Genomic DNA, 20,689 nt, shown 5'->3' with positions numbered 1-20,689 from the left:
ATTTATAGGACACTCCATACCAAAACAGCAGATTACACTTTCTTCTCAAGTGCACATGGAACATTCTCCAGGATAGATCACATCTTGGGTCACAAATCAAGCCTTGGTAAATTTAAGAAAATTGAAATCATATCAAGCATCTTTTCTGACCACAACACTGTGAGATTAGAAATCAATTACAGGAAATAAAACCATAAAAAACACAAACATGTGGAGGCAAAACAATACATTCCTAAATAACCAAGAGATCACTGAAGAAATCAAAGAGGAAATCAAAAAATACCTAGAGACAAATGACAATGAAAACACGACGATCCAAAACCTACAGGATGCAGCAAAAGCAGTTCTAAGAGGGAAGTTTATAGCAATACAAGCCTATCACAAGAAACAAGAAAAATCTCAAATAAACAATCTAACCTTACACCTAAAGGAACTAGAGAAAGAAGAACAAACAAAACCCAAAGTTAGTAGAAGGAAAGAAATCATAAAGATCAGATCAGAAATAAATGAAATAGAAACAAAGAAAACAATAACAAAGATCAATAAAACTAAAAGCTGGTTCTTTGAGAAGATAAACAAAATTGATAAACCATTAGCCAGACTCATCAAAAAGAGGGAGAGGACACAAATCAATAAAATTAGAAATGAAAAAGGAGAAGTTACGACACCTCAGAAATACAGAGCAACATAAAAGACTACTACAAGCAACTCTATGCCAATAAAATGGACAACCTGGAAGAAATGGACAAATTCTTAGAAAGGTATAACCTTCCAAGAGTGAACCAGGAGGAAATAGAAAATATGAACAGACCAATCACAAGTAATGAAATTGAAACTGATTAAAAATCTTCCAACAAACAAAAGTCCAGGACCAGATGGCTTCACAGGTGAATTCTATCAAACATTTAGAGAAGAGCTAACACCCGTCCTTCTCAAACTCTAACAAAAAACTACAGGGGAAGGAACATTCCCAAACTCATTCTACGAGGTCACCATCACCCTGATACCAAAACCAGACAAAGATACTACAAAAAAAGAAAATTACAGACCAATATCACTGATGAATATAGATGCCAAATTCCTCAACAAACTACTAGCAAACAGAATCCAAGAATACATTAAAAGGATCATACACCACGATCAAGTGGGATTTATCCCAGGGATGCAAGGATTCTTCAATGTATGCAAATCAATCAATGTGATACACCATATTAACAAATTGAAGGAGAAAAACCATATGATCATCTCAATAGATGCAGAAAAAGCTTTTGACAAAATTCAACATCCATTTATAATAAAAACTCTCTAGAAAGTGGGCATAGAGGGAACCTACCTCAACATAATAAAGGCCATATACAGCAAACCCACAGCAAACATCATAGTCAATGGTGAAAAACTGAAAGCATTTCCTCTAAGATCAGGAACAAGACAAGGATGTCCACTCTCGCCACTATTATTCAACATAGTTTTGGAAGTTTTAGCCATGGCAATCAGAGAAGAAAAAGAAATAAAAGGAATCCAAATTGGAAAAGAAGAAATAAAACTGTCACTGTTTGTAGATGACATGATACTATACATAGAAAATCCTAAAGATGCCACCAGAAGACTACTAGAGCTAATCAGTAAAGTTACAGGATACAAAATTAATGCACAGAAATCTCTTGCATTCCTATACACTAACACCAAAAGATCAGAAAGGGAAATTAAGGAAACAGTCTCATTCACCATTGCAACAAAAAGAATAAAATACCTAGGAATAAACCTACCTAAGGAGGTAAAAGACCTGTATGCAGAAAACTATAAGACACTGATGAAAGAAGTCAAAGAAGACACAAACAGATGAAGAGATATACCATGTTCTTGCATTGGAAGAATCAATATTGTGAAATGACTGTACTACCCAAAGCAATCTACAGATTCAATGCAATCCCTATCAAATTACCAATGGCATTTTTAACAGAACTAGACAAAAAAATCTTAAAATTTGTATCAAGACACAAAAGACCCCAAATAGCCAAAGCAATTTTGAGGGAAAAAAACGAAGCTGGAGAAATCAGACTCCCTGACTTCAGACTATACTACAAAGCTACAGTAATCAAGACAATATGGTATTGGCACAAAAACAGAAATATAGATCAATGGAACAGGATAGAAAGCCCAGAGATAAACCCACACACCTATGGTCAACTAATCTGTGACAAAGGAGGCAAGGATATACAATGGAGAAAAGACAGTCTCTTCAGTAAGTGATGCTGGGAAAACTGGACAGCTACATGGGAAAGAATAAAATTAGAACACTCCCTAACACCATACACAAAAATAAACTCAAACTGGATTAACGACCTAAATATAAGACCAGACACTATAAAGCTGTTAGCGGAAAGCATAGGAAGAACACTCTTTGACATAAATGACAGCAGGATCTTTTTTGACCCACCTCCTAGAGTAATGGAAATAAAAACAAAAATAAACAAATGGGACCTAATGAAACTTAAAAGCTTTTGCACAGTAAAGGAAACTATAAACAGGATGAAAAGACAACCCTCAGAAAGGGAGAAAATATTTGAAAATGAATCAATGGACAAAGGGTTAATCTCCAAAATATATAAACAGCTCATGCAGCTCAATATTAAAAAACAAACAACCCAATCCAAAAATAGGCAGAAGACCTAAATAGACATTTCTCCAAAGAAGATACACAGATGGCCAACAGGCACATGAAAAGCTGCTCAACATCACTAATTATTAGAGAAATGCAAATCAAAACTACCATGAGGCATCACCTCACATCAGTTAGAATGAGGCATCACCTCACATCAGTTAGAATGGGCATCATTAGAAAATCTACAAATAACAAATGCTGAAGAGAGTGTGGAGAAAAGGGAACCCTCTTGCACTGTTGGTGGGAATGTAAATTGATACAGCCACTATGGAGAACAGTATGGAGGTTCCTTAAAAAACTAAAAATAGAATTACCATATGACCCAGCAATCCCACTACTGGGCATATACCCAGAGAAAACCATAATTCAAAAAGATACGTGCACCCCAATGTTCACTGCAGCACTGTTTACAATAGCCAGGTCATGGAAGCAACCTAAATGCCCATCAACAGACGAATGGATAAAGAAGATGTGGTACATATATACAATGGAATATTACTCAGCCATAAAAAGGAATGAAATTGGGTCATTTGTAGAGACGTGGATGGATCTAGAGACTGTCATACAGAGTGAAGTAAGTCAGAAAGAGGAAAACAAATATCGTATGTTAACATATATATGTGCAACCTAGAAAAATGGTACAAGTGAACTGGTTTGCTGGGCAGAAATAGAGACACAGATGTAGAGAACAAACGTATGGACACCAAGGGAGGAAAGCGTGGTCAGGGGGTAGTGGTGGGATGAATTGGGAGATTGGGATTGACATGTATACATTAATATGTATAAAATAGATAACTAATAAGAACCTGCTGTATAAAAAAATTTTTTTTTAAAAAGAAAAAAGAGGTATTTAAAGAACTTACAAAAAAAAAAAAAAGACTGGCTTGGAGAAAGTGTGAATAAAGTCAGGTAACTCTGGATCTGGGTACACAGGCAAGTCAGGGATTTTCCCTTTTAGTTTTTGCTTTTTCAAGTCGTTTGTTTCAGTCAGCTTGAATATTGACATTGGCCTAAGTTAATCCCAAGTTAAGAGGCAATTCTTTGTACCTTTGTGCATTATTACACTGAAATCAGTCAGGCAAAATCACTGCTCACCACATCCAGTGGGCACTTTCCTTCTCCAATCCGGCCACATCTGACATTGCTGGCAGCTTCCTTCTTGGCATCTTTCTCCTCTGGAGGTCCTGGCACCACTGTCTTCTGATTGTCCTTCAGTCGTCCTTTTCCTTGGCTTTGTGCTTCAGTTGGGGTCACTCATGGTTCTCACCATCAGGATACACTGGGCAACCTCCTCCACTGTGCACATTCTGGGGACCTCCAAAGCCATCCCCCAAGCTCCACACCTGTGTGTCCTCTGTCTCCTAGTTGCCTACCCAGGGTCCCTCTGAGACCATAAACTCAGTCAGTCCAGTGACTAACTTACTGTTCTCCTTTCATATCTTCTTCGAATAGTGATGATTTTATTTCTTGCTTTCCAATCTGGATACCTTTTTTTTTGCTTGCTTAGTTTTCTGGACTCCTTTATTTCATTAAAAAATTTTTTTTTCCTTTTTTAAAGAGAAGTATAGTCGATTTACAAGATTGTGTTAATTTCTTCTGTACAGCAAAGTGATTCAGTTGTACGTATATATACATTTTTAAAATATTCTTTTCCATTATGGTTTATCATAGTATACTGAATGTAGTTCTCTGTGCTATACAGTAGGACCTTGTTGTTTATCCATTCTGTTTATAACAGCTTCCATCTGCTAACCCCAACCTCCCACTCCATCCTTCCCCTGGCCCCTCCCCCTTGGCAACCACAAGTCTGTTCTCTGTGTCCATGAGTCTGTTTCTGTTTCATAAATAGGTTCATTTGTCTGACTCCTTTATTTAAAAAAAAAAAGTACTTACTAATAAATATTCGTTATCCTACCATGTCAAGAACAAGAAATTGACCTTTGTGCTTTCCTAAGAGTTGTAAAAGCCTCTTCTGGGGGGACAGCTAGGTCATCAATGACCCCAGGGAAATATAGGGCTTACCCCAGTGAGGGCACCTGGCAGGGCTATCGTGTGAACCAGGTACTGGGTATAAGGCAAAAATCTGAACAGATGGAATGACGTGTCCTCTGTTTTCTGATTCTGACCTCATCAAGGCGTACTGCCTATGTTCAGGAGGAGGTCAGAGCATAAGGATGAAATGAATGACCTCAGCTGGTCCAAGCAGCAGGCGTGGAAAACCAGCACAAACCTAGTCAGCCTCTGGTCAGAACATCTAATTATAGGGAAGAATGGGGACCAGACTCATTCGGATGATCTACCCTCAGCTTTAAGTGTGGTCAGGTTGCAGGAGAGATAGTATAGATAACCCTCAAAGCGTCTGCCTCAAGCCACACCGCTCCCATGTGGACGGTTGGCCATGGTGGATCTATCTCTCTTCCCCATCCTCCTGGAGATCTCCTTTGCCCCCCACCTGTGCTGGATCCCATGCCTCTCTCTTTCTTGGTTTACATACTGATTTTGGTGAAACTCAACATCTAGAAGTTTCTTGAGAAATATTACAAGGAAGATAAAATCTTTTGAGATTATCCATGTCTGAAGAAAGCTTTTTCCTAATCTTCTGTGTGAATGATGGCCTGATTGAGTTAGATATCACCTTCTTTCAGAATATTGATGGGTTTGCTCCATTATCTTCTTTCAGTGTTTTTTAGAAGAAACAAAGGAGTCCTGATTCCTGATCTTTTACATGTTTCTTTCCTTTCTGGAAGCTTGAATCTTCATTTTGTTCGCAGAGTTTGGAAATTCACAATGATGAACCTTGGTGTGAGTCATCCAGTGGTTTCAATCTGGAATCTAATGTCAGTTTTTGGAAAGTTTCTTGGAATATTTAATTGATAATGCCTCCCCATTTTTTCTCAGTTATCTCTTTCAGCATCTCCCACTGTATTCCATTATTAAACCTCCTAAATTGAAACCCCAATTTTCTTATCTTTTCTCTGCTTGCTTACCTTTCCTTATCTTTTTGCTCTGATATATTTGCTTTTTCAATTTTATCTCCCTTCCATTCTATTCAGTTTTTTATATCTGCTATCATGATTCTGCTTCCAGGTCCTCATTTTTATTCTCTGAAATTTCCTTTTTATAGCGTATTATTTTTATTTAATGGAAGCAATATGTTTTCTGATCCCTTGGAGGATATTAATAATGTCTTGTTTTGTTTTTCAGTTTTTTCCCTGTGTATTCTGTTTCCAGAAGGTGCTTTTTTTCTTTGTTATTTAGTTTCTATCTCCCACCTAGGAGGCTTTCTCGCCCCTCCTGCAAGCCTGTTGTCTGCTCATGATTACCTCTTAAGAGGTGATTAGGCAGCCAGGGGCTGGGGGAGGGAAAATGGGGAGTTAGTGTTCAATGGATACAGAGTTTCAGTTGGGAAGATGAAAAAGTTCTGGAGATGGATGATGGTAATGTGCTTGCACAACAATGTGATTGTACTTAATATCACTGAACTGTAAAGTAAAATGGAATATTTCACATTGTTATATATATGTGTACACACACATACACATACACACACACACACACACACACACACACACACACACTCACACACACACACACACACACTCTCTCTCTCTCTCTCTCTCTCTCTCTCTCTGAGTGCTTGGACTTCCTGGGTTTGACAGCAGAGGGGTCAGACACATCTGTCGATCTGTGAATCCGCTTTCCAGCCTCCCCAGCTTGATGGTTGATGTCTCGTCTTGTGTCTTCTCTGCGCTTGGAAGGTTATGGGTTTATTTTATTTTTTTTAATCCCTTTATTGTAGTGTTCAGTGACTTTTGTCCAATTCACGAGTTAAATTTATTATCTTATCCCAGAAGTTCCATACTCATTTTTAAGAACTTTTAATAGGAATTGATAACTTGTTCTCCAGATATGTGTACTGTCCCATGAAAAGTATACGAAACTATCTCTTTCTCTGTATCCTCACCAACACCAAGTCTTATTAATCTTTGTCATCTTTGCTGTTCTGACGAGTGAAAAATGGCATATCATTTTTAGATCTGCATTTTTTGAATATTAGTGATATTGAACACTTTTTCATACCTTTGACCATATTTCTTTTTTAGGGATTTGCCCATTAATGACACTCATTTTTTTCCTATTGGAATATGTATCTTATTGATTTATAAGAACTTTGTATAAATTTTAAAACTTTTTACATTCATTTCATAGATATTTCTCTCAATGTGAGCTTTCACTTTAATTTGTTTACAGTATTTTTAGACAAGCATAAATTTTACATTTTTATATAATCAAATCCATCAGTCTTTTCCTGTAGTAACATCCTAAGAAAGTTATTCATGATCCCTAGAAGGTACAAATATTCATGCATATTTTCTTATAGGTAAATATTTCTTTTCAAAATAAATTCCAACAGATTACATATTTTTATATCAGGTGTGAGAAAGTTTTAACCTAGAGACCCTTGTCTCAAAGTATGGTTATCTCAATGGATTTAATAATTCATCCTCACCACTTATTTGAAATATCCTGTTTTCGTATGCTAAAATATTTTACATTTGGAAACATTGAGGCTGAATCACATGAGGACTGATGGGTTATGAAGGAGGGTAAAGAGGAGGGAGGGGTCCAAGAGGACTCCCAGGGTCCTGGCTCCGGTGACAGGGCAGGGTGGTGCCAGCCACTAAGATAAGGAGTACAGTAGGGGTAGGTTTGGGAGAGGGATTGAGTTCACCTTTTGGATATGTCAAGTCCAGATTCCCGTGGAATTTTGCTGTGCCTTCCAAACTGAGGGGTAACTTTAGCCATCAAGTTGAAATAATATTAGAAGCTTCTTCATTTCCACTATTACAATCTTTAATACATAAGATTATATATATAATACATGTCTTGTCAATAGTTTTTAACTACTTTTGAAAAAACTTTCTTCCTCTTTTCCTTAAGCAATAGTATGTGGAGGTCTTGGCCAAGTCACCTACCTTTTCTGAGCTTGAGTAAATTGGGGATGATAGTGGCTTTTATGCAGGGTTTAAATTACAAGCTTTCGAGGTAATACTTGTAAAGCACGTAGCACAAGTCCTGGCAGTATAATAAAGGGCATAACTGTTGGGTGCACTTGTGGTGTTATTTGATTTGCCAGCTCCACCTTATTCCTCAACATTCTACTTCTGTGTCACTTCCGCTGGGAAGCCCTCCTGGATTTCCCAGATGTGGCTGGGTTGGGGGCCTCTGCTCCCAGGCATCAGTGTGTACTTTGGCACAACACTTAGCTCGCTGAATTGCCTCTGTGCACTTGCCCATCTCTAAACTATAAGACCCTTGAGAGCAAGAACCATAGTTCCTTCTGTGCTACGTTCCCAGCACCTTGCACACCAAGTTATAGGGATCGCTGAATACGTTCCTTTAAACTGCATGTGTGCAAAATGTTTTTTTCTACTTCCACTGGCATCATCTTGGGAGTTTTTGTATTTGGCATTGTTGTACATATCTTGGCTTCAATGCTGTAGTTGTTTTGATTTAGGTCCCCCAAACCACCTATCTCCAATCATCATGATTTGCGTCTCTCGGTGCTCTTGGTGGCTGTAGACTTTGTCACTAATATTTCCCCGTGGAGCAAACACACCTGATCAAGCTCTTCTCTTGGTTGGTGTGTTCAACGGTTGAAAGAAGGATGGCTCAAGTTAGAACTTTTTTCAGTGGAAGGATCAACCCTCTGGGCTTTCAAAAGGGATTTTGGAGAAGGCATACTGACATTGTTTGCTTTTCTTCTTGGTTTATAATTGCAGAGATAGGAGAGGTCTTGTGTTTCGGGAAGATAACACTTTTCCTGTGTTGTCAAGGCTCTGAGTAAAGTAGCCAAGAGACACCTTGTTATCACACAGCTCCACGCTGGGCCAGGCTTCCTTACTGGAACAGCATCTGCCTCTCCCCCGCTTGTAAAGAGCCTTCCTGATTGGAAATAATATTTGTTTTTGTCCCCAACCAGATCACTGCAATGTGATGGCGTTTGCTCTGTGGGTCTGTAATCGCAATTAGGTTGTGCATTTACATTCCTCCTTGTGTATTTTAGGCCATGGGGAGGAGAGGAGAAGAAGGAGTATGTATATTTTTACACAAGAGATAGTGTGAGAACCCCGGCTAAAGCTTCGTATGCTAACCGGCTTAAAAAAAGTGATGACAACAAAAAACCTTGTTATTTTGAAATAATTCTAGATTCATAAGAAGTTGCACAAATGTACAAGGGGTCTTATGTGCCCTTCACTTAGTTTCCCCCGCTGGTAACATCTTGCTAAACTCTAGTGCATTAATCACAACGTATAAATTGACTCTGGTGCAATCCACAAATTGTATGATCAGAACTTATTCTGATTTCACCAGTTTAACGTGTGTGTGTGTGTGTGTGTGTTGGTGTTTCTATACAATTTGATCACAGGTGAGATTCCCCACAGTTCAGATACAGAACTGCCCTCCCCCATGCTGTCCCTTTATTACCACCCAACTCCCCATCCCTAACCCCTAACAACCACTAGTCTGTTCATCCTCTCTATAATTTTGTTATTTCAAGAATATTCTGTAAATTGAACCATAACCTTTGTGATTGGCTTTTTCCTTCTGCACAGTGTTCCATGGTGTGGGTTTACCAAGTTTGTTTAACCCTTCACCTGTTGAAGGACATTTGGGTTGTTTCAGTTTGGGGTTTTTACAGATAACAGTGCTATGAACATTGGTGTACAGATGTTGGTGTGAAAATAAATTTTCATTTCCTTGGGATAAATGCCCAAGAGCCCCATTACTTGAGTTATGGCAGACACATGTTCAGGCAAACTTCTTTGGTCATTTATTCCATTTATGTGACACCCTCTCTTTAAAAATCTGATTGATTTTTTATCTTCCAGCCCAGCCTCCAGTGGAGGAAAAGTTTCTGTGTTAGTCTTGGTGACCTTGACTGTGATACTAAGGGGAATGGGTTGCATTCCTGCAGAATCAGGAGTAATCCAAAAAGTGTGTTGAAAGTGTTGCCCTGGGATCAGATTTTGAGCTCCCATTAGATAAAGCCCAACAATATAAGGTCCTGGAGGGGCTGATACACCCCAGGGATGGGCATGAGGCTGAGCCAAGGGAAAGTGAGACCCAGGCACTCACACATTGCCAGGTTTCTCTGTCCCGGGTCTCCACTGTCTCTGAGCCCCTCTGTTCCCCTGTCGGCTTGGGAAGGCTGGCCACCTCCAGTTTTCCAGGCCTTCTGGAGGGAAATATGGCTGCAAAGATGGCCCAAAGTTGACAGTATAATTACAGCTTCAGCCATTGTAGGGAGACAGGACCACCTCTCCAGGGGAATCCCAGGGAAGGGAACTGGTGCTCTAGTTTGGGTCAGATACCCTTCATTGGACCTGTCAACTGTGGCCAGGAGGGCAGGGTCATGCATAGAACTACCACCCACCAGTAACCGTGGAGGAAGTCTTCAGAAATGGAGGGGGCAGGATGGACAGGCCCAGCATGGACCCCAAATGTTGTAACAACATCCACGGGATTCACACTTGGAGTTCCCACAAGTTGGGGAAATAAATGAGGCCTTTGAGAAGGATGTGGCACCTGAGTTGGACCATGAGAGACGGTCAGAACTTGGACATGTGGATGGGAGGAAACAGCAGTGGGGCCAAGTAGGCAAACCCGGATCTCAAGGCACAGATGCTTGGGGCACAGAGAGGGAGGCATGCAATGGGATTTGACATGTAAGAATTGATGGGTGGATTGGAGTTTCAGAGAGAGAGTCTCAGTCCGAGATGGGGGATCTTGCTGGGCCACAGGATTGAGCAGGGACAGCTTGACCACGTCCTTTCACAATGCTGAGCAGCCGCAGAGCTGGAGGGATTAAAAAAAAATGGCTCCTTGAACAGCCTAGCCCAGGCTGGAGATCAGAGAAGCTGACAGATGAGACAGAGGGAGAGGTGGATCAAGAAAGCCCAGGGGTTGGTGGAAATATCGCCAGGAAGGCCAGACGTGGCCATTTTCACCTTTGTTCCCCAGAGAGTGGTGTTGGAGCTTTAATGTTATTTTCTTTGAAAAGTGAGGTGGATCCTTGAGTTGGCATTGCCAAGAGTACCTTTAGGTCACTTTAGCTGTGAGCTCTGGGCTGCTTGCCGGGCAGAGGCTCTGTGGCCTCAGGCTGTGCTGTAGGGTCTGGGAGGGCCTGTGCCCGTCACCTGCACGCAGTTTGGAACAAATCTTTTCCTTTCCTCTTACCCTTAGGGCAGGATGGCTGCCTTCTGAACCCTGAGGGCCAGGTCCTGCCTGGCCGCTGGCTTCCTTGTCTTACACATCAGATGTCTGGTCTCAAGGGGGCCTGCGAGTGAATGACCCCTGTAGGATGTCAAGAAACCCTGGATTGGGCAGCACAAATGCAGAGGGGCCCTGACACTCCCTTTCCGGTCCTGGGCACGACTCCATGGTGCTAACGGAGCACGCATCTCATTGAGTCTTGACCATGCCCTTTGACACTGGGAGATGGTCATTGATATCCATGTTAAAAAAGAAGTTCAAGTTCAGAGAGGGAAGTGCTTTAATCCACGGCAGCACAGCCAGAATTTGCAGGAGCCGGGGCTCCAACTCAGCCATCCTCGTCCTGGAACCAGGACTCTGGGGCCTCCTCCCTGGGAACTGTCACCTCCCTCCGTGCTTTCCCGCTTCCTTCCGGTTTAAGACCCCCTCCCCCGCAACCCTCCTGTCCCCTTACCAGATTCATCTCATTGTTTCCCAAGACGTGTCCACTCTCCCTTCAGTATACAGCGACACACGCGATAAAAAATGAGTCATAATTTTAACCTCTATCGAGTGCATCTGTGTGCCTGGCACTGAGCTAAGCGCTTTGCAGGCGTCCTCTTATTTAATACCCCAAACAGCCCTCTCAGGTAGGGACCATTATTATCCCTGTTAACCGTTTACCCTGACATCATGCAGCAGCTCACGATGAATGCTCCTGACCGGGTGTGTCACTGCCTCTCAGGTGCCCCCAGGCTCAGTGTAGGAGCACAGTGATACACAAATGCACGTGGCCCCAAGGTACCCTCCCTCCCAGAGACCCTTCCGTTTTCATTCTTTTTCCACCTCAGGACATCCCTGCTCTGTGCACCCCGGGAGTACCTAATCAGTAGGACTTTTTCGAGTCTTCAGTCCGAATGAGTGCCCCGTGTGTGACCGTCAGGTGCGGTGATGGTTTGGGGTCCGCAGAGCTGCTGTTCAGCCAGCACGTCCCGGTGTGGCCCTCCAGCTCGCATCTGTTCTGACCGGTCATTGCCTATCTTTGGCTGTTATATATCTTGATCGTCTCCCCCTGGGCTAGAAGAGACATGTTAGGTTCTGCAAACCTCTTGGACCCTAATAAAAGCTGCTATTTATAGAACATTTTCGTGCTACCTAACACCTTCACCTGCACCATTTTTTGGTGAGCGTGCATAAGCATTTTTCTCTTTGCACAGGACCCATACTGCCTTTGACCTTGGAGAATTCAGGGCTCTGAATACAGAGGTCCCCAAAATACTGGAGAAGGGGAAACTGACCAGATGCTGTACTCTACTTATTCCATTCCCGGCTGCCAACTGCACTTAAAGAAAACTCCAAGAAGTGACCAAGCGCCGCGCTGTGACCCTGTCCTCTCCAGGGTTTCCTGTTTCCTGTGTGCCGTTTTGCTCCCCCCTGAGCCCCCTTAATGACGGTGACTTTGGCTATTTCAAGGAAGAGCATTGCTAGCTTCAGAGCGTTCAGAATCAATATCGCAGTAAATAAGAAACATAATGAAAGAAAAACACACTCCAGGATGCAGACAAATTTTATCGTTTAAATTCACATGTTATTATTAGAATCAGCTGCAAGTACTGGACTTTCAACTGCCTTTTGATGGAGTGAGATAGGGGAACGCTCTTAATTTGGGGGAACAATCTGGAGGCACCCCTAGAGGCATTACGGTGTTTTCCTGTTGGTTTGGGTTCCTTGTATTTATTTTTTTTTAAAGGTGAGATTTAAATGGAAGAAGCGGTGGAGAGGAATTTCTTAACAAAGGAGTTCAAAGCAGAGATGGCTTTCCTTTTCAAAGCCCCTCTCCTGAATGCACAACTCCGTGTGATATATTTAGTTTAACACCTTGGTATTTTGCACCTCACATCTTTTTTCTTGCTTCTTTTCGTCTTTTGCTTTCTTTTCTCCTTGCTTTGATCTCACTATGGAATCGCCTTTTAAAATGCTTTCATACACAGCAAAAGCATCCCTTTTTAATCTCCCCCATTCTTCCCAAAATTTCTGGCTCTCACCTCACCTCTTTTTCACTCCCGTAGTCAAGAAAATGCATTATTTAAGTCCACAAAGCTGAGCGATGCCCAGAGAATGAAACATACAGTATAGACGCCTTCTGGGTTATTTCGTCTTGGGTTTTTACACACTTGCCAGGTCCATGCAATGGAGCGGTGGGCGTGGCAGTGGAGGGGAGGGGCGTGGCTCTTATGTCACTGCTGTCCCTTCAGAGTTTAGTGGGGTTGTCTGGAGGAGTTTGAAGTTCAGCTGGCTCTCCTGGCTACCCCCTCCCTTGGAGCCTCTCCATCAACCAGGGGGGCTTCTTCTCTGGAGAGGGCCAGCCACTGTCAGTGGATGGCTGGCTGGAAAGGTGTGCCCAGAGCAGATGCATGGGGGCTTCAGAGTCACAGAGAGAGCCAGTTCCCGGGCAAGCCTGAGCCAGGCCTCGACTTCCCACGTTCGAGGCTCAGTTCCGCACGAGCAGATGAACGACTTCAGTTTTCACGACCTCACATCCGCAGGAATCAGGCAGAATGACAAGGAGGGCAGGCACGCCGCTTATGAACTGTGTGACTTTCTGCCGAGTGCTTACCCTCTCTGGGCCTCAGTTTCTTTCTCCATAAAATGGGGATCATAATACCCCTTACCTCACAGAGTGCTGACGAGGGTAGAAAGAGTTGCCAGAGGTAAAGCAGTTACAACAGAATATCCTTAATTAGGATTCAGTAAATGTGAAAGCAAAACTCGAGGAATGTTACGAGTTTGCAAGAGAGATCATTCTCGAGTTAAATACGAGAGGGGAACTCATCTGAGTAGTATTTTGGAGCATTTCATGATGAGCTGACATTTTTAGTCAGCTTGGCTAGCAATTTGGGGATATCAGTATTTTATTATAGATACAGACAAACATAGTATTTGAAATGTTCGAAAAGGAGTGATTGTCAGCCAAAAAGCAATTTTGCATCCAAGAAGCCCGCCTCACAGGGTGTACTCACCTTGAAGCTAAGGAAGCTCATGATTGAGGCCCCTCACTTGTGTGGAGGTGGCAGGGGGTAGGGAGCCTGTCAGTGGTTCACACGCCCGTGGGTTTTTGTAAAATTTACCAAAGAGAGATTTTTTTTTTTTTCTTAAAGGGGATCCTTCAGATTATATAAACTTCAGGTCCTTCAAAGCCCAGATTCGTTTCTGGGACTTAACTAACTCCATCTGACAGATAGAAACCCACATATTGCATAAGGTGTCTCCCCCTTCCCTTTTTTAATTAAAAAAACATTAATTAAAAAAGTGCATTATTGATCTTTGGCCACTTTTACGCCTTTAGTTTTGGTTAGTTATTTCAGGCATGAAGGTATTCTCAGGCATACCTGAAAATTCAGGTGTTCTAAATCTGTTTTTTGTTTTCTTTCAGTGGCATCATGGCTGAGTCACATATTTAAAAAAAAAAAAATATCTCAAAAAAAGGCACTGCAGAAATGTAGGGCATCATGCCTAACGGCTGCGCTGAATCTGTGTGAAGGACCGTGTTTTTTCCCTCTGCTGACTTAAAGCCCCCAAGTATGGTGAGCTGGAAGTTTCCATCAGGGATGGGGAGAAAGGCTGGTGTCAGGGGGACACTGGGGGTGTGAACACAGACCCAAGGGTTGGATCCTCCCCTCTGAGAGGCTAGAACCCCCTTTAATGAGTCTGGAGGGGCTTTGCGAATAAGCTTCCAGTCAACCAAATTACCAGAATGGGGATCAGAAAAGCTAATGGGCAGGAGAACAAGGAATCAGACCTTCAGTAAGGCCTAGGGATTTAAATTCACACTCAAAAAAAATACGTCACCCCCCGCCCCTTCAAAATCGACCAGGGCTTACAGATACAAAAGGCCACATCTTGTATGATTCTATTCTTATGAAATATCCAGAAGAGGCAAATTCATAGAGATGGAAAGCAGATTAGTGGTCGCCAGGGGCTGCGGGGAGGGCAGGACATGGAGAGGGACTGCTTAATGGGTGTGAGGTTTCCTTTGGGGGTGATGAGAAGTTCTGAAACTAGATCGCAGTGAAGGTTGCACCACATTGCGAATGCACTTAATGCCATTGTGCACTTTAAAATGGTCAAAAAGGTTAACTTTATGTGTATCTAACCACGGTAAAAAAAATGAAAGAAAAATCAGGCAGTGCTTTTGAGAAGTTCTGGGTTTGTGGGAGAATCATCTGGAGTGCTGGTCAACCCCACGGAAGCCCACTGAATTAGAACTGCCTAGGGCAGCCCGGGAACCTGCATCACCTGCCAGGTGATTCCTAGGTAGAGCGGAATCTCACATTCTGAGGAACACTGGCTTTGAGGCAGGCGGTTTTGTTGTTTTTTCATTGGAACATGCCATATGGGCTGTTTTCTCATCCCAGCTTCACAACCCATGCATCCCCAGCGAGCAGCGTGCCCACACCTCAGCAGCTGCTGGCAGGGAGAAGTGTTGGTTCTAAGTGGCTGTGATGGTGATGGTGGCACGGATGGCAGCAGAAGCAGTGTTGGTAGAATTGTACCACTTGTCATTGTAATAGACTGTGGGAGTGAGAGCAGAAGCCAGGAACATCAGGGGTCCTTGTCAAGGGACTAATGGTGAGGTTGCTCTATTGGGCGTGGGGTGGGGGGGGGGTAGCCATCAGGATCCCAGTTTTGGAAATGGCAAGACAAACCCTCACCTTGTAGACTGAGGTCATCTCCAAGGGGTTCCATCTTTCAGACAAGGCGGAACAAGAAGGCCCAGGCAGTGGGAAAAGCAGAGACAGGCGGTGGCCAACACTGGGATTCTGGAACGTCTGCTCAGTTCGGATGAGACCTATTCTGTGCACAGGGGTTGATTTATCACAGGTGGGGCTGGATAGGGGGTCAGCTCTAAGTCAGAGCTACTCCAAGGGCATTCACCAGAACAGCAGCGGCAGCCTCATGGAGCTTGTTAGAAATGCAAGTTCTTGGGCCACACCCCAGACCTACTGGTGATTTTCACGCAGGTTAAAGTTTGAGAAACACCATCTAAACTTAGACTGATTATCTTGAGTCTCCATACCTTGGGGAGAATTACAACGTTCAGTAAGTCTCATCAGCAAGAGTTGATAACTTGCGGGTTAAGAGGTACAGATGGGGCCCAACCCCGGACGGTGTGGCCACTTCCTAGCCCACGTCTGTGTGGTACCCAGGTTCGTGCACTAGTTTTGGGAGCAGGTGGAGATGTCTTCTATGTCCACACTTTTTTCTGAGCAGGGTTTAGAGACAAGAGACTAGACCGATGCTTTATTCTGTAATATCACTGAAATTGTGGGATCTGGATATAATTCTGTAATAATGTTTTTTGCTTTAGTTCTCACTGTTTGTAACTTTCTTGTTGTCGATGTCTACTCCTTAAGCCTGGGTGACAGACGGTCCTTTTATTGTTAAGGAGCAGATATATCTCCCTTCTGGTCCCTTCTGATCACGGGCAGTGGTTGCCTTTCCCCTCTTGACCCTCAAGTGCTACTTACCAAAACCTTAAGAAACACAAGCATTCCCAAATGGCTCTAGACCAATTTAGTATTGGATTTGATAACATTGGTAGGTAAACATTTATTTTTGCAGAAGTGAATTTTTATTTTCTTCTCTGAGTCTGCCGGTGAGAAAAGTCCTATGTAAAATGTTTTTCTTACTGTCGTTATAATGTCCAGGAATGGTTTCATCTGTTAAGGATGATAAAGGATCTTAGGTGATGGGTGTGACATTTCTTACCGCTGTCAGGTTGAGGATTTGTTTCCTTCCAAGGTGAGCCTGGGGGCCTTGTTTTTATTCAGTTAACTTGTGGGCTTTTCTCACTTTAAAGCAACTTTGAAATCTCAACACCCCAATGCCCTCAGGCTGTCACAACTCTGTTCCACCAGGACCAGCCTTTCTGGAAATCTCTCCTGAGCTGTCCTACTCATCCACTTCTCCCTCAGCTAACCCTGTCCCCGAAGGGCCCAGCTGCATCCAGAAGGGAATTCTTTTTTCTCACTGTTCCCATCAGGAAGCTACTGTTTGTCTAGATCAGTGGCCTGTTCTCAGCTCTCATTTTCTCTAACTCATTTGACTTCCTTGACATTGGATGTTGAATAACTCTTTGAGAACAGGGATTGTGTCATTTTCAACCATGTAGGCGCTCTATAAATATTTATGAAATGAATGCGCAGATTCTTCTTTTGGAAACTCTACGCTTGATATGATTCTGCCCCTGTGATGCTGTTTCTAGCCTGTCTTGTCCTCTAGCTCTGCTTCCTGCCTCCTGAATGCACACGTTTCCCAAAGTGGGGTTCCAAGACTTCTTCTGGAACTCTCACTCCCTCCTGTGCCATCGTCTCTCCCCACCATGTCCCTGACACTCTGTGCCCTGTCTTCTCACTGTGGACCGTTCTCCTGGTTCAGCAGTCAGCCCCCGAAGGTCTGCTAGCCGCTCAACCTGTCCCCAGGTGAACCCATCAACTTCTGCTTCTCTTCTTTTCCTCTTTTCTGATTAATGGCATTTTCCCGGTCTCCCAGACACTAGTGACTCTGTCACCTCAGCAGATCCAGTTCCACACCTGTGTTTTGCTGTGTGCCTGTGTATTCTGGAATAGTGAGAGCACACGTCCAAACCTGCTGATTAACTCAGATACGACCTTCTCCTTGGACACCCCCAGCCAAAATCATTTCTCCCTTTGTGACCCTTCCCCCCACCCTCCATCACACTTTCTCTCTACGACCATTTTTCTTTGGCCCTTAGCTCCTCAGTATTGGAATTTTTTGAACATGTCTCATCTCCTTGCCCAGATTGTAAGCATCTCAAGGGAGTGCTTGTGTCCGAATTGATTTTAAATCCAGGCGGGGGCACAACTCAATACCTTATTGGGTCCAGAATCACATACAGGGACTGGGAAATGAAGCCTTTTCAGTGTCTCTTGTTCTTGAGCCCTGCTAGTCGGATGCTGGCATCTCCCTTCGTGTTCCCGTGAAAGACCCCAGGGCGTCACTTCAATTGTGTCTGGAACAATGTGTCACTGAATCTTGAAAGATGGAGGCTGGTGACTACTGCTATAAAATGATAGTGCCTGGGGTTTAAAATGATATTGACTAGCTAGAAGGATGTGCTGCTGTTCATGGGGTATTATAAAATGGATCAATATGAATAATATTAATAGGCCAATTAGTATTAGAAATAAGATTTTGAATGCATGTCAAGGGCTTTATGTGTAAATCTTATTTATTCTTAGCAACCATAGGCTAGTACCAAATGATGAGGCATTATCCTTTTATCCCTTTAGACTTTCCAAAACACTTTAATATTCATATCCCACTAGCCTGGAGATGTAGAAGGGCAGTCAGTGGTAGCAAACCTCACTCTTTTTTGCCAAACTTGTAAATGCCTGTTTATCTCTCTCCTCTGAAGTCTCAGTCACAACCGCTGAACAAATGTGGAGAGCACTTGATACTTAGACATGGTGACTGGCTTGGCTGGGAGCTGACATCCAGTTACAGGGCAGAGCCACCTCAGGGTCCCAGGTCGCCTGGCAGCTGAAGGTCAACCATGCCTGCAGGTCCCTGTCGTGGCGCCTGGCACTCAGCGCCCAGAAAGTTCTCCCTGAACTTACAGAGATTCTTGAGATTCCTGCCATCCCAGGCCAACCCTAGAGGGTGAGCAGGATTCCCACCGTATTATTCTGTGGGTCCATTGCCCAGTCCATTGCCTTCCATGGTCTGTCCCTCATCCCCTGCCCACCCACCCAGCACTCGAGGGGAATAAATGAAAAACCAAGCAAGCATGGCCCGCCCAACCTTCTTGCTAGCATTCTTGTGCCAAGAAATTTAATGAACAGATGGGAAAATGCAGCCAACATTCAGTCAGGAGATGGTCTCTAAAAGCTGAAAATTCTTTGGGCCACCCCAGTCCCATGTACCTGGCTGAGTGAAGAATTCGACGGTCCCCACAGCCTGGCTTCTGCACCAGGCCCCTCACGGGCTCTGGGATGATGGCAAAGATGATAGCAAACCCGGCAAAAAGACGAACGATAGATAACTTACTGAGGGTGTAATGCTACCTGCCAAGCATTCAAACTCAGTGGTTCTCAAAGTGTGGTTCCCCATGCCAGAGCATGGGTGCCCCAGCCTAGACCTTCTGAAAATGAACCTGTGGGCGAGGGGCCCAGCAGTCCATTTCAACCCCTCCAGTTGATGCTGTTGGTGGCCTCCAGTTTGAGAACCAGAGTTCTGGTTTACAGGCCTATGTTTCCATCTTGGACATGGCTTCCTCAGCCTCCCTGGGCTGCTTTGACATAGTGCCCTAAACCTGTATTGAGGGAAAGAGGGAAAATAATTACTTAATATCAGCTACTCCGTGTTGAGCATTTACACTGTGCCAGGGATAATTCTGAGCATTCTTGAATTTATTAACATCTGTAATCCTCACCGCAACCCTGTGGTGTCCATACTATTGCTGTCGGCCCTCAGTATCCCTGGATGTGAAACCTGCAGGTACAGATGGCCAACTGTAAGGGACTTGAGCATCTGTGGGTTTGGTACCCCTGGGGGTCCTGGAACCTGCACGTCCTGAGGGATGGCCGTATTATCATCTGCCTTCGGTAGATGAGGGAACTGAGGCACACATTGACTGGCTCAATTGCCCAGGGTCACTCAGGTAGTAAAAGGTAGCACAGAGTTCTGAACCCAAGGCAGTCTGAGTCCAGTCTGAACACCCAACCACCTTGTACCTCCTTAGAGTTTCTGCCCCTTCTCCACCCAGGTTCTTTTTTTTTTCTGCTTTCCAAACTATATTCCTCCCTGTATTAGTTTGCTAGGGCTGCTATAGCAAAGTACCACAGACTGGGTGACTTAAACAACAAAATTTATTTTCTCACTTTTCTGGAGGCTGGAAGTCCAAGATCAAGGTGCTGGCAGGGTTGGTTTTTCCTGAGGCCTCTGTCCTTGGTTTGCAGTCGGCCGCCATCTCCCTGTGTCCTTGTATGGTCCTTCCTCTGTGAGCGTGCTCCTGGGGGCTGTGTGTGTGTTCACATCTCTTCTTCTTAGGGACACTGCTTAGGTTGGATTAAGACCTACCCTGAGGACCTCATTTTAACTTAATCACCTCTTTAAAGGCCCTATCTCCAAATATGGTCACATTCTGAGTTACTGGGTATTAGGGCTTTAACAGATGAATTTGGGGGGGGGGCTACACAATTCAGCCCATAACACTCCTGTTCCCCCACCATCCATGCCTTTGGCTGACAGGAACTACGTCATGTCTCTGTACCCTTGGGGACTCTTTCACTCCCATCCATCTAAACCCCCCATCTTCTGTACTTGTTCCTGGGTCACATGGCTGCATCGTTCCCAGGGACAACAGCCATGACCTAGAGAGGGCAGCTTCTACGTGTGCTGCAAATATATGGCTTTAATTTGCCAAACATTGCTGTGTATGACTAGGAAGTGAGGGGTCTTCACAATGTCTGTAAATACAGCCTCGTGGGTTTTTCTAGAGCAAGGTCAGAGGTGACGATGTCTCCAAAAGTATTGTCTGTGGACCACTCACATCTGAGTCAGCTGGGCTGCTTCTGGACCCCTGAGGCTCTCCAAGGATGCATCCTTGGAGTGTGCATATCTCAGAATCTCCTCTCTGTCAACCCTTCCCTGTCCATCCTTTGACACCTGCTGATTTTCCCCCATTTTTACTGAGATATAATTGACATACAGCACTGCCTAAGTTTAGGGGGTGCAGCATAATGATTG

At 43.7% G+C, this 20,689-nt stretch overlaps 1 protein-coding gene across 2 annotated transcripts in view; it reads left to right on the top strand.

Moving 5' to 3' along the window:
* The window catches only part of GALNT17 (polypeptide N-acetylgalactosaminyltransferase 17), a 483,122-nt gene that overhangs the window by 223,276 nt on the left and 239,157 nt on the right, over positions 1 to 20,689 (top strand). The window lies entirely within an intron of this gene.

The sequence above is a fragment of the Balaenoptera physalus genome (genome assembly GCF_965194825.1).
Source record: "Balaenoptera physalus genome assembly, chromosome: 16".
Classification (NCBI taxonomy): Eukaryota; Metazoa; Chordata; class Mammalia; order Artiodactyla; family Balaenopteridae; genus Balaenoptera; species Balaenoptera physalus.
This window is presented reverse-complemented; position numbering and strand designations above follow the sequence as displayed.